We start from the raw sequence: 10,539 nt of genomic DNA on the forward strand, positions 1-10,539 counted from the left end.
TGGTTAGATAGTCAAAGTTTTGAACGTGGAAGAATACGTGTTGACTCATGCTTTTATATTTTTGCTTTTATCTTGAAAATTTAGTATATGAATATTTTTTTTTATATTAGACATCGGACAGCTCACCTCATATCTTTAACAAAGAGAATATAGACATAACAGGTATGGGAACTTCCTTGGCCTCTTCCTAGACTCTTGTTATCATCATTGATAGGTTTCTGTGTCGAGAATGTTCTATAACCTAAATTTTTATGTTCGATTGAAGGAATTCTATTTTTTTTTTTTTTTTTTGGACAAAGTAGTCACCGTGTTGGATCTTTCATAACATCTCTATCCCATGTTGTTATTTAATCATTCATTTCATGAGTGCATTTTAAGCTAAATGTCTATATTTGATCAAAGATGATGTCGACTAAAATAGTATCGTGCTAGCACGGCGCATGGAGGGCGGGGATGAGGAGCGGGGTTATGGTCGCGTAGGTTGGGAGCACCGCCTTGCCCTACTACTTTTTCTACTCAATCGAGATTGCGAAGACATTCATCCAAAGGAAAAATTATCTAAAAAGTTATAAATCTATTACATTTCTGTCAATTCAATTCTAAAATTTTTAATTTTCATAACGAACGCCTAAATAAACGCATAAGATATAGCAACTTATAAGTATGCCCAAGAAGAAACACAGATGTTCCCATTCTCAGGTCCAGATTCTCCTATCAAATATGCCAATAACCATTTACCACAATGTGCTCTAGAATCTCATTGCATGATTGACCGCATTTTACTTCCTTTCATGGATTTGTCCATGACTGGTAAATAGATAGCACCTGAAAATGGCAACTTCCAGATCAGCACTTGATATTTTTTCCGAGAAAAGTGTAAAAAAAAGTCCTAAACCTATTGCGGTGATGTCAATCCAGTTCTAGTCCTTTTATTAGTACCAATTTAATCCTAAACATTTTGTATTTGTGTCAATTGAGTTCATTCAGCCAATTTTAATAGAAAATTGCTGATGTGGACATTTTTATATATAGATAATTTTTTGATTTTGCATTTTTTTCTCTTTCTTAGATGTACTTTTTTCTTCTTTTTATTGAAGGCCAGTGAGCGTGTCGCGGCCCTTGATGGCTCTGGGTGAGGGGTCGGGGGCCCTCGTTGTGGCCAACAAGGGCTGCAAGCATTTGCCCAAATCTAGTGAGGGCTGCTACGCCCTCTCCGGATTTGGCGAAGCGAAGGCGAAGCGGTAAAATATTAAAAAAATGTCTATGTCAATGCCAACCGTGTCACATAGGACAATCGGCGTCCACGTCGCCGATTTTCTAGTCAAAATTAATCGGATAGAGTCAATTGCAACAAGTACAAAATGTTTAGGACTGAATTGATACCAATAAAAAGTTTAGGATTGAATTGGCACCAATTCATTAGGTTTATGACTTTTTTTGATATTTTTCCCTATTTTTTTCCTTTTTCTCTCTTCTAGGGCATGTGTTGGAGTAAGCTTTTAATTAAATTTTTTTTTATTGTTAATGATAATTTCTACCGTACTTAAAACATATAACATCTCGTCTCGATTTCGAGGTTTTCCCATATATAACAATCTAGACGTTATTCGCGGTTTAGATAACTATATGTTACTTAATTTCTTTTAATTTTTTCTAAGTATCTGCTTCTGACTACCCAAACGAACGAGCCCGATAACAAAAGAACGTTAAACAATTGAGGAGGGAGAGATTTATGCCTCTAATAATGACAATGTCCTCGTATTTCGCGTTTGGACAATTTGACAACATCCTTTCCTACTTTTAAACTTTTTCTATCTAGTTACAAATCGTGCTAATCATCCATTATTGTCCAAAAATCGTTCGAAACCTAACCCCGTCAATTCCGCCCGCCTTTCAATATTCGAATCACGGCATCGTCTTCTAACCAACGAGCGTTCATTCGAGTTCATTTTATTACGATCTAATTTCGCAACCGAAATATCAATTTTCAGCTCGTCGATCACCACGACTATGGACCCATGCACGAGCCGCCAGCATTTTTCAATCAATCTCGACGACTTGGTTGGGTCCTTCCACAGCACCAATCGTACCACAATTTAACATAAACATGTGGCGCACGACCATTTAGGAACCAATTAAAAATGACATCATTGTCAATATTTGGTGGACCTATTCTCAGATAGTTCAGCTCATCCACCAGTTTTGTCCCGTGGGTCATCACCGGAATTTGATGAGAATTTTCTCCTCCTATGCTAACTCTATCATCGCTCTGTACACTTCATTCACTCTACATAAATCAATAATTTCTCTCCACACACACACACCAAATGACTCCATTGGTACATACCACCAACAGAAAAATAGGTGATGTTAGAGAAAAATGATAAATTTATACAAAATATGGGTAATTGAGACTATTTTTTTGCATAGCAAAGTAAATTTAGACACGAGCATGTCCTTAAAAAAGCTTGATGGAAAGCTGGAAGAGAAGCCTTCCGTAAGTTTTTCTGGTATTTCCCTCCCTCCAAGGAAAGAAAAAAACAATTTAAAAGAAATCGAGGGTGTAAGGCGTGGAGGTATCGGCACGTTAAAATAAAGAATGCATTCATATCGCCTCTTCTAGTACAGCTAAAGACAAGCCAATTACATTGCAATGATTGACTTAATTCCACGAAACTCGATATTAAAAGATTCCGTAATATTTTAATGCAACAACAGTTTCATCCTCACTTCAATAACTAGTGTCTCAACATTCTTTTTATAATTATCCTTTGCCTCATTTAAATTTTGAAACTTACGCACTTAAGACTTTTTCTTTATTAGAAACTTTCATAAGATGCGAGTATTTTCATGTAACATTACAAACAAATTTTGTCATTGCTTTATCTTTTTAATTTAGATAATATTTTAGGCTCGCGATTTGTTTTTACCCCATTTTTGGCTTCTAACACCCGCTATCACCTTAAATTGGTCACACTATCTCTTGTAAGTCCCACTCTTGATTTAAGGTTATTTCTGATGTTTTTTCCTTCATTTTTCCTAGTTGTAATTTTACTTAAAGGACAAAGCTACCTATGGCCCTTTCAAGCGACAAATGGAGGTCAAGGGACCAACTCTTGATATATGATTGATTCTGACATTTTTTTATATTCATTTATGGTTTCTTCTTCTTCTTTTTTTATTTCCTGTTTGGGATTAAATTGGAGTCCCACTTTTTTTTGGAAAAAAAAATAGTCTATTTGACAGATAACCAAGTAATTATTGTATTAATGAGTTGTATATTTCAACCTTTTTTTTTATTTTTTACTAGCAAACCGTTATTCTAAAAATAACCTAAGCATGAATACGAGAGAAAAGAATCATCTACATATTTTAATGAATGCATTTGATTTATTTATGACTTTATATTTGTCATTATGTCCGTGTATTTTAACTGCTCAATTGTCATTTTATTCGCTAAATGTGTAGTTCATTTTTTTTGGTTTAATTTTCATGCCATCATTGGACGAATTTATAAAAACATTATATGATATGACAAAGTTAATTACATTAAAAATTTCAAATATCCATTATTATTATGCAAATTCAAAATAAAATGCTCTCCAAAAATTTATAGGAAATATTATCGTTACTTTGATTACATGGAATAGGAAAAAAAAAGGACCCACAAGGGATAATATGGTCATTTCAAGGTGGTAGAGGTTTTTTTTTTTTTTTTTTTTGTCAGAAGGTGGTGCAGGGTTTTAGAAACCAAAAAAGAGGTGGAAAAAACGCGAGCCATAATTTAAATTTTGGTGAGAAAATGAAAAATATTTTTATTTTTAACTATCATAATAATGCTCATAGATCGCGGCTAGATCGGGGATCACATCCCACAAGTTCTTTTTTAACCAAGCGTTGATCTCATGTGCACACTTACAAAAACTAAATAAACAAAAAATATTTTCCTCGTCCATAAATATATCTAAATTGAAATTATTGTTGATAAGGAAAATATTTTTTATTGATCAATTATTTTAAGCGATAAAAGCGATCATTTTTAAGACTATATTTTTCAAATCATTCACATTGTGCAAAACAAATGGAGTCTAGTATTAGTAAAAAATTTCCACAAATCGTCTAAATTTACAAAAATAGCTTATTAGTGTGCAACTATTTTCCCTGCAAGAGACAATCCTGTTACACGTTGTCCTGTAATAATCCTATTTTTAGAGAGAAAAAAGCCCATGGTCTAAAATATGGTCTCAAATAAATTTGACTAGAGTCTATTGGACTGACTGTGCAGAAATCAAAGCTTGAGATGCATCTTGTCCCCATCACCATCGACACTTTTCTCATCAGATTTCACTAACGTTGACACCGACATTTAAACCAACTTTGAACAGGTCCAGGTGGAATCAAACGCCTAACTTTCTTGTCGGTGAGATGTTAAGAATTCCACAGTATTAAACCAACAAAAAGATGAGATCACATGATCGCCCCTATCCCCATTGGGATGAAAGTCAAAATTCAGAATTGCAGGAAAAGTAGAATTGACTGGACCCTTTATCATCCGGTTACAATGTATCTAAGCAGAAGAGAAGTAGCTTTCGATTTCGATTACCATGAGTTCATGCTTGCTTTTAATTGATGATTGCGATCATTGACTTAGATAAATTCTCCACCTAACTAAAAGCATGCCTTCAGCGACCAGCATAGGATTACCGCTTTCTGTTTCTTTCGGTCAACTGTTTTTGTCACCCGATTAGCCCGGGGTCTTCTAGAAAATGGAAAGATCGAGGATAGGCGGCCAGCCTCCTGGAGAGGATGTGCTGGGCATCCTGCCGATTCCCTTGCCCTCGCAACAGATGAGATAGGCCATTGTCCAGGCTAGCGATGATTCATTTCAGGATAGAACAGTTTCCACTCGAGAACATGGAACCTACCCAGTCAAGATCGGTTTCAAGTCTTTGGAATCTGAAACTGAACTGAAACTAAACCGATAGGTTCTGGGTCTCAAGTTTTTGTTTCATACTTAAAATATATTAAACTCACTTTTGGCATAATTAGTACATTATATTGCCTTGGCCAAATGGTGGAAGCACTTCGAGGACTCTTTTGGAATTGGCTTGGCTAGCCCATTCCTCCGTATAAAACCGGCGGTTTAGAGGACTAACTCGGGAACTAGACTGGTCTCGGCCCCGCTGCCAAGCTTTTTACCTATGAGCCTATCTGGTTCACCTAAAAACCAGCCAATTCAGTCTGGCTCAAGCCAGTTATTAGATTGAAACGAGTTTCGATGCTCGCCCTCGACGCTCGCCCATAGTCACGGCGTATATGGGATACCTACAACATCACAACAAGTCCATTCTGACAACGTCCTAGGAGACAAAAAAAGAAAGAAAGAGAGAGTATGGTATTTGTAACCTCTTGAGATTAGCTTGACCATTAGAAAACAAGCTTGCGCGTGCCGTTGAGACATTGCGCACATGTTCAGTCCTCACATTTCATGCAAATAATCTCCCAACGCAGGTCTTCGCTTGCGTGTATTGCTCGGTATAGATAATCAGTGAGGTCATACAGATTAGGTCAACAGTGCAAGCCCAAGTCCAAACCAAGAAAATGTTGCCCTGCACTAGCCCGCCCCAGATACATAATCGGGCTTCACTGGGCCAATGAGACAGTCCTTGCCGGGGTCCAATACTTTATTCCATCATCGAAGCAAGTTTCATCTAGGAATCAATCGTCGTAACTAATCCGATCGTATGCCAGATCTCAATTCACAGATACAAGTTTCAACTGATAATACGTCATTCAAGGATACCCTCTGGATTTCTAAACAATTTCGCTTGCATCACGCATTGGGTTGTAATCGAGCTGAGCCAATTCAATACGTTATCCAGAGATAGACGTCACGTACCTATGTCAGAGAGGTAGTGGTGGCTCTTGCCACTAATCACTTGCCCAAAACTTGAAATCTATTCATAATTTGTTAGATCATATCGGCTTAAAAAAAATTAAGTTTTGCCCACATTAGGTGTGCGGATATGATGCCGGAAATACACCGATTTTACACTACCCTTCAATTCGAATTAGCAAAAGCAATTTCTCCTCACATAATATGGGATTCCAGCTCTCAGAAAGATGACAGATCCCAAGCCAAGATCAGCTGCTCCTGCTAGCTGGACTGATCAAGTGAAAATACAATCAAGTCTATGACGAGTCTTTTCATTTGAGTTTACCCCCACAAATCGATAAAACTTCATAAAAGATCCTAATGGAGCATTGTGATGATGAACATCCGTGATGATATGAAGAAACACGGACGAATAAATTGCAAAGCAACACTCGGAATTTTTGGAATTTTGAGCACGATCTTCTCTGCAACGAAACAACTTTTTGTTTTGTTGCCCCAGTGGATAGATTACAAGCGAGAGAGCTGAGATCCGACGGGGAAGTAAGTCATTGGGATCGGAGGAGATTTTGACTTCCTCTTGGAGGAGTTCTTGGATTTCTCTTCATCTTTTGCCCGGTCTTTGCTTCTTGAGCTGCTCTGCGATTGATCCTTGCCTTCGCAATTGATCTTGCTGTTGGAGTGACGGAACCATCCCAAAAAGCCTGAGAAGATTCTCATGATTGCTGGCAGCGGTGGCGGCGGTGGCGGCAGCGGCGGCGGCAATGGCGGACTTATGGTTTTCGAGTCTTGGATTGGCTGATTTTTTTTCTGTGACCCTTGAAGCTGAAAAGCAGAGACAATCACAAAGTGGAAGTTGGTGAGTCTTTGCTTTTGTTGTGAAGCAAATTACATGCAATTTGTCTGACATTGACTTCCCCTTGTGTTTATATAGAGAGATGTTGCTTGGGTTCCACGCGAATTTACTTTATCAATTTAAAGGAAAATAATTGAAGAATATAGTACTCCAATTTGTCTGACATTGTGCGGTATAGTATACTCCAAGAGTTCAAAGTCAATGTCCGTGAAAAAGATATCAGATTATACCTACTCAACTCATCAATGGGAAAAAAAAATCATCAATAAAAAACCGTTGGCGTATTACCCCAATGGCCACTCTTCCCATTTGAGAAGAGAGAGGTGCGGGGTTCGAATTCCCACCTTCGAGAGGAGCGGGGTGGGGACACGTGAGAAGGGAGTAGGGTTTCACAACCTGCACACGACACATAGTACACACACAATGTGGCTAGGATAGAACCGGGATAAAAAAAAAAAAAAGGATGCTCTCGAAAAAGCTATTACTCAAAACCCGGTGTTGCGTAGTATATGCGGATAGTTCTAATTAATGGACGGGCAGCCATATGGACTTGTTGGGATCCAGAAGGCAAACCAACTGGTTAAAGGACCCGTGCCACCCAACTTTGGTTTGGACCAGTCCAGTCTCGGTATATCTCATAGGCTGGAGCAGTTTTCGATCTGGTTTCTGAATGGCCCAATCATTGGACCGGTCACATTCTTTTTGTGATTTATCATTCATTTTTTTCGTTAACGACATATTCACCGGATCACCATTCGTTAACAGCATCACGTTGTTGCTAAACCTGAAAGTTATCCTAAGCATTCTAAGTATGTTAGGTTTATGTTTGCAATTACGAATCTAAAAGAAAAATATATTAGTTGGTCCGATCCTAGCAGGTTCCAATTTTATGGACCCAGGAATTGGATCCCTCGAGAGCCGGACCGAATTGGCCGGTTTGTTTGGGTCCAAGCAGTTCCCGATTTATTATGCTCAGCCCTAATATCTTAAGCTACGGTAGACCTGAACCACACATTAGACCCAAACTTCAAGATTGATTTTGAGTATCGCCTTGTTCATAAAATGACGTGTCTACAACAATACAAATGTTCCCCCAGTTGGGCAACATGTTTATGCCACGAGGATTAAGCGAACCAAGACAAGTTTTTGTCTAATTGCAACGAGATTAGAAAGGTCAACCATGGGATTAGTCGTAATTTTTGACTCCCAGATGACAAAATGTGACTGCAATTCTATGGTCATTCTTGCCTTCTTAGTTTGTTTGTTTGTTTTTTTTAATTTTAAATTTTTTGTTCAGAGCCTTCTTAGGTTTGAATATTACGGACATGAACTCGAGTATTCTTGGACCATACGCTCTTCCTTCCCAGTGCGCTTCCACCTTGTCACGTTATTAAATATATTTTCTTGCCGTTTTTTTTTCCTTGATCACCGAGAGTCAAATTGAGCTCACTAGAAAAAAATGATCTAGCATACACAATCCAGATTTAAATAAAGCTAAATATATAGGGGACAATGATTGGACCTAATATTTATCATGATAATTCATTTGAATCCTAACATTTTCACTTCGTATATTTAAGTCATAAAAATTACCATTTCGATGCATTTAAATCCTTCCGTTAACTCCGTTAGTTTTAAAAATGGATGAGAAATGACACGAGATGATTTTAAAAATGGATGAGAAATGACACGGGACAATTTTCTTCATTCTATCAATTCCACATGGTAGTAATAAACAAAATGCCAAGTAGGTTTTCCATCCCCCAAAAATCCTAACAAAACTGGTGGAATGGCGGTGGATGACTGTGACAAGTTTCAAGACTTAAATGCACGAAATAAAAATTTCAGGACTCAAGTACATTATCGAAAAAGGGTTAGGACTTCTGCTATAAGTAGATATACACTGTAGATATATAATGTAGTACCATAATTTTCTTGCGAATAACCGAGCGAAAAAATGGAACTAAATGAGATCTATGCAAGTAAATTGTCTATATGATAACTCCATAAATGAGATAAAATCATGTTTGAATTCATCTTTAGGGAGGATTTCTTAATTTCTGGTTCATTGATAGAAGCATTTTAGGTGCGGAGAATTATTAAAAGAGTCCTAAATCTATTGAAATTGGGCCAATAGTCATAAACTTTTATTTTAGCTAATTGAGCCCTAAAATTTAGACCATTTTACCGGTCGGCGTTGATATGGCATCGTCGGTGCTGACATATCAAATTTAATAACATTTCAATATTTTTGAATTTTTTATTAATTTTCATAAGGGCCTGTAGGAGGCCACTGGCTGTTGGGCAAGGGTCTCGAGCACTCGCCCGTAGTTGGGCAAGGGCTAGCGCCCTCTTTCTAGCCCTAACCAAAACAAGAAAAAGAAAAAACACAGAAAATTTTATTAAAAATTTTTCACACTAGCGATGGCTGATCAAATAGATTGAATTGACACAATTTCAAAATATTTAGGAATTAATTGTAAAAAAAAATATTAAGACTGAATCGACACGATTGCAATAGATTTAAGATCTTTAAAAAATATTTTCAAATTATTTATTTTTAGACAAACAAATGAAACCTTAGCATGATTCTAATGGGTTGATTCAACGAACAAATTCATGCCTCCATGCATGTGATTATTATCCAAAGACAATCCTAATTTGCGAAGAACCAATAAATGAATACAACTTATGAAGGTTGGGGCAGCCTACGAACAATGGGGAGACTTCTAACATATTTGTCAACGTTGATATAGTAGCATGATCCGATTCTATCCTTAGCCTCCTCAATCAATAAAGGTATAAATAATAATTAATCGTGTACAAAAATTAATTTAGCTCATTTTCTTGTCTTCTATTATATATTTAGATTACAGATTTAAAATAAGATGGCCAGCTTCCAAGAAAATGGAGGATTCATGGCTCCCCATCATGACTCAGTTTTCCTCCTCAAGTCCCCGCCAACAATTTGTATCATTGTACGGAATGTTCCACAAAACATACTCCAAGATATTATAGCTACTTTATAAAAAAAATTTATTAGCAAAGAAAGATAAGAAGGGATGGAAGTACCGACCCTCCCGTATGCCTCAACAAGAGTTTCATTCGCACAATTAAAACATTCGATTTGAGTTATAACTGCTGTTTTTTTTTTTTTTAACGAGCCCGGAAAATTACCGATTCATCGGAACGCAAGTTGAAATGGAAATTGGAGTTATCATATGCCTCAAGCGCAAGTGGAACATACGCCATTGATGAATCGTGATTTTCTGGAGATCGGAAAGCGATTGAGTGATTGGAACCCGTGCCCAACAGGGCTCCAAACCACATGGGAGCAAGCATCATCCACCGCGGCGGCTCTGAAGATGATACATCGCGTGCATGAAAGGACGTTCAACGATGTCGAATGGCTTGAATTCGGAGGGTCGACATTTGCTTGGAGCTTACGGCACTTTGAATGGTGCTGCCTGTCCATTGGCTTGGTGATGGGCACCAGACATTACCATATGCGGGCGAGACTTTTCTCGACTACCACGTGGTAAACACCATCTAATCCCATGTCTTGGACAAGTAAGTGGGTCCAACGTCTCTTTGCCTTTTTGTTCGAAAGCAACGTCTCTTTGTTAATTTCCTCAAAATTATCCAGTTAATTTTAATTCTATAAAACGGATGTTAATTCAGTTCTGAACATTTAAATTTGGCCAATTTGGTTTACTGTGAATGTGGTTGTTCTGATCAATTTTCAAAGGAGTCACCGATGTGGGGATCCAATCATCACCAGCCATCGACA

Source organism: Rhodamnia argentea, chromosome 3 (genome assembly GCF_020921035.1).
Source record: "Rhodamnia argentea isolate NSW1041297 chromosome 3, ASM2092103v1, whole genome shotgun sequence".
Taxonomy (NCBI): Eukaryota; Viridiplantae; Streptophyta; class Magnoliopsida; order Myrtales; family Myrtaceae; genus Rhodamnia; species Rhodamnia argentea.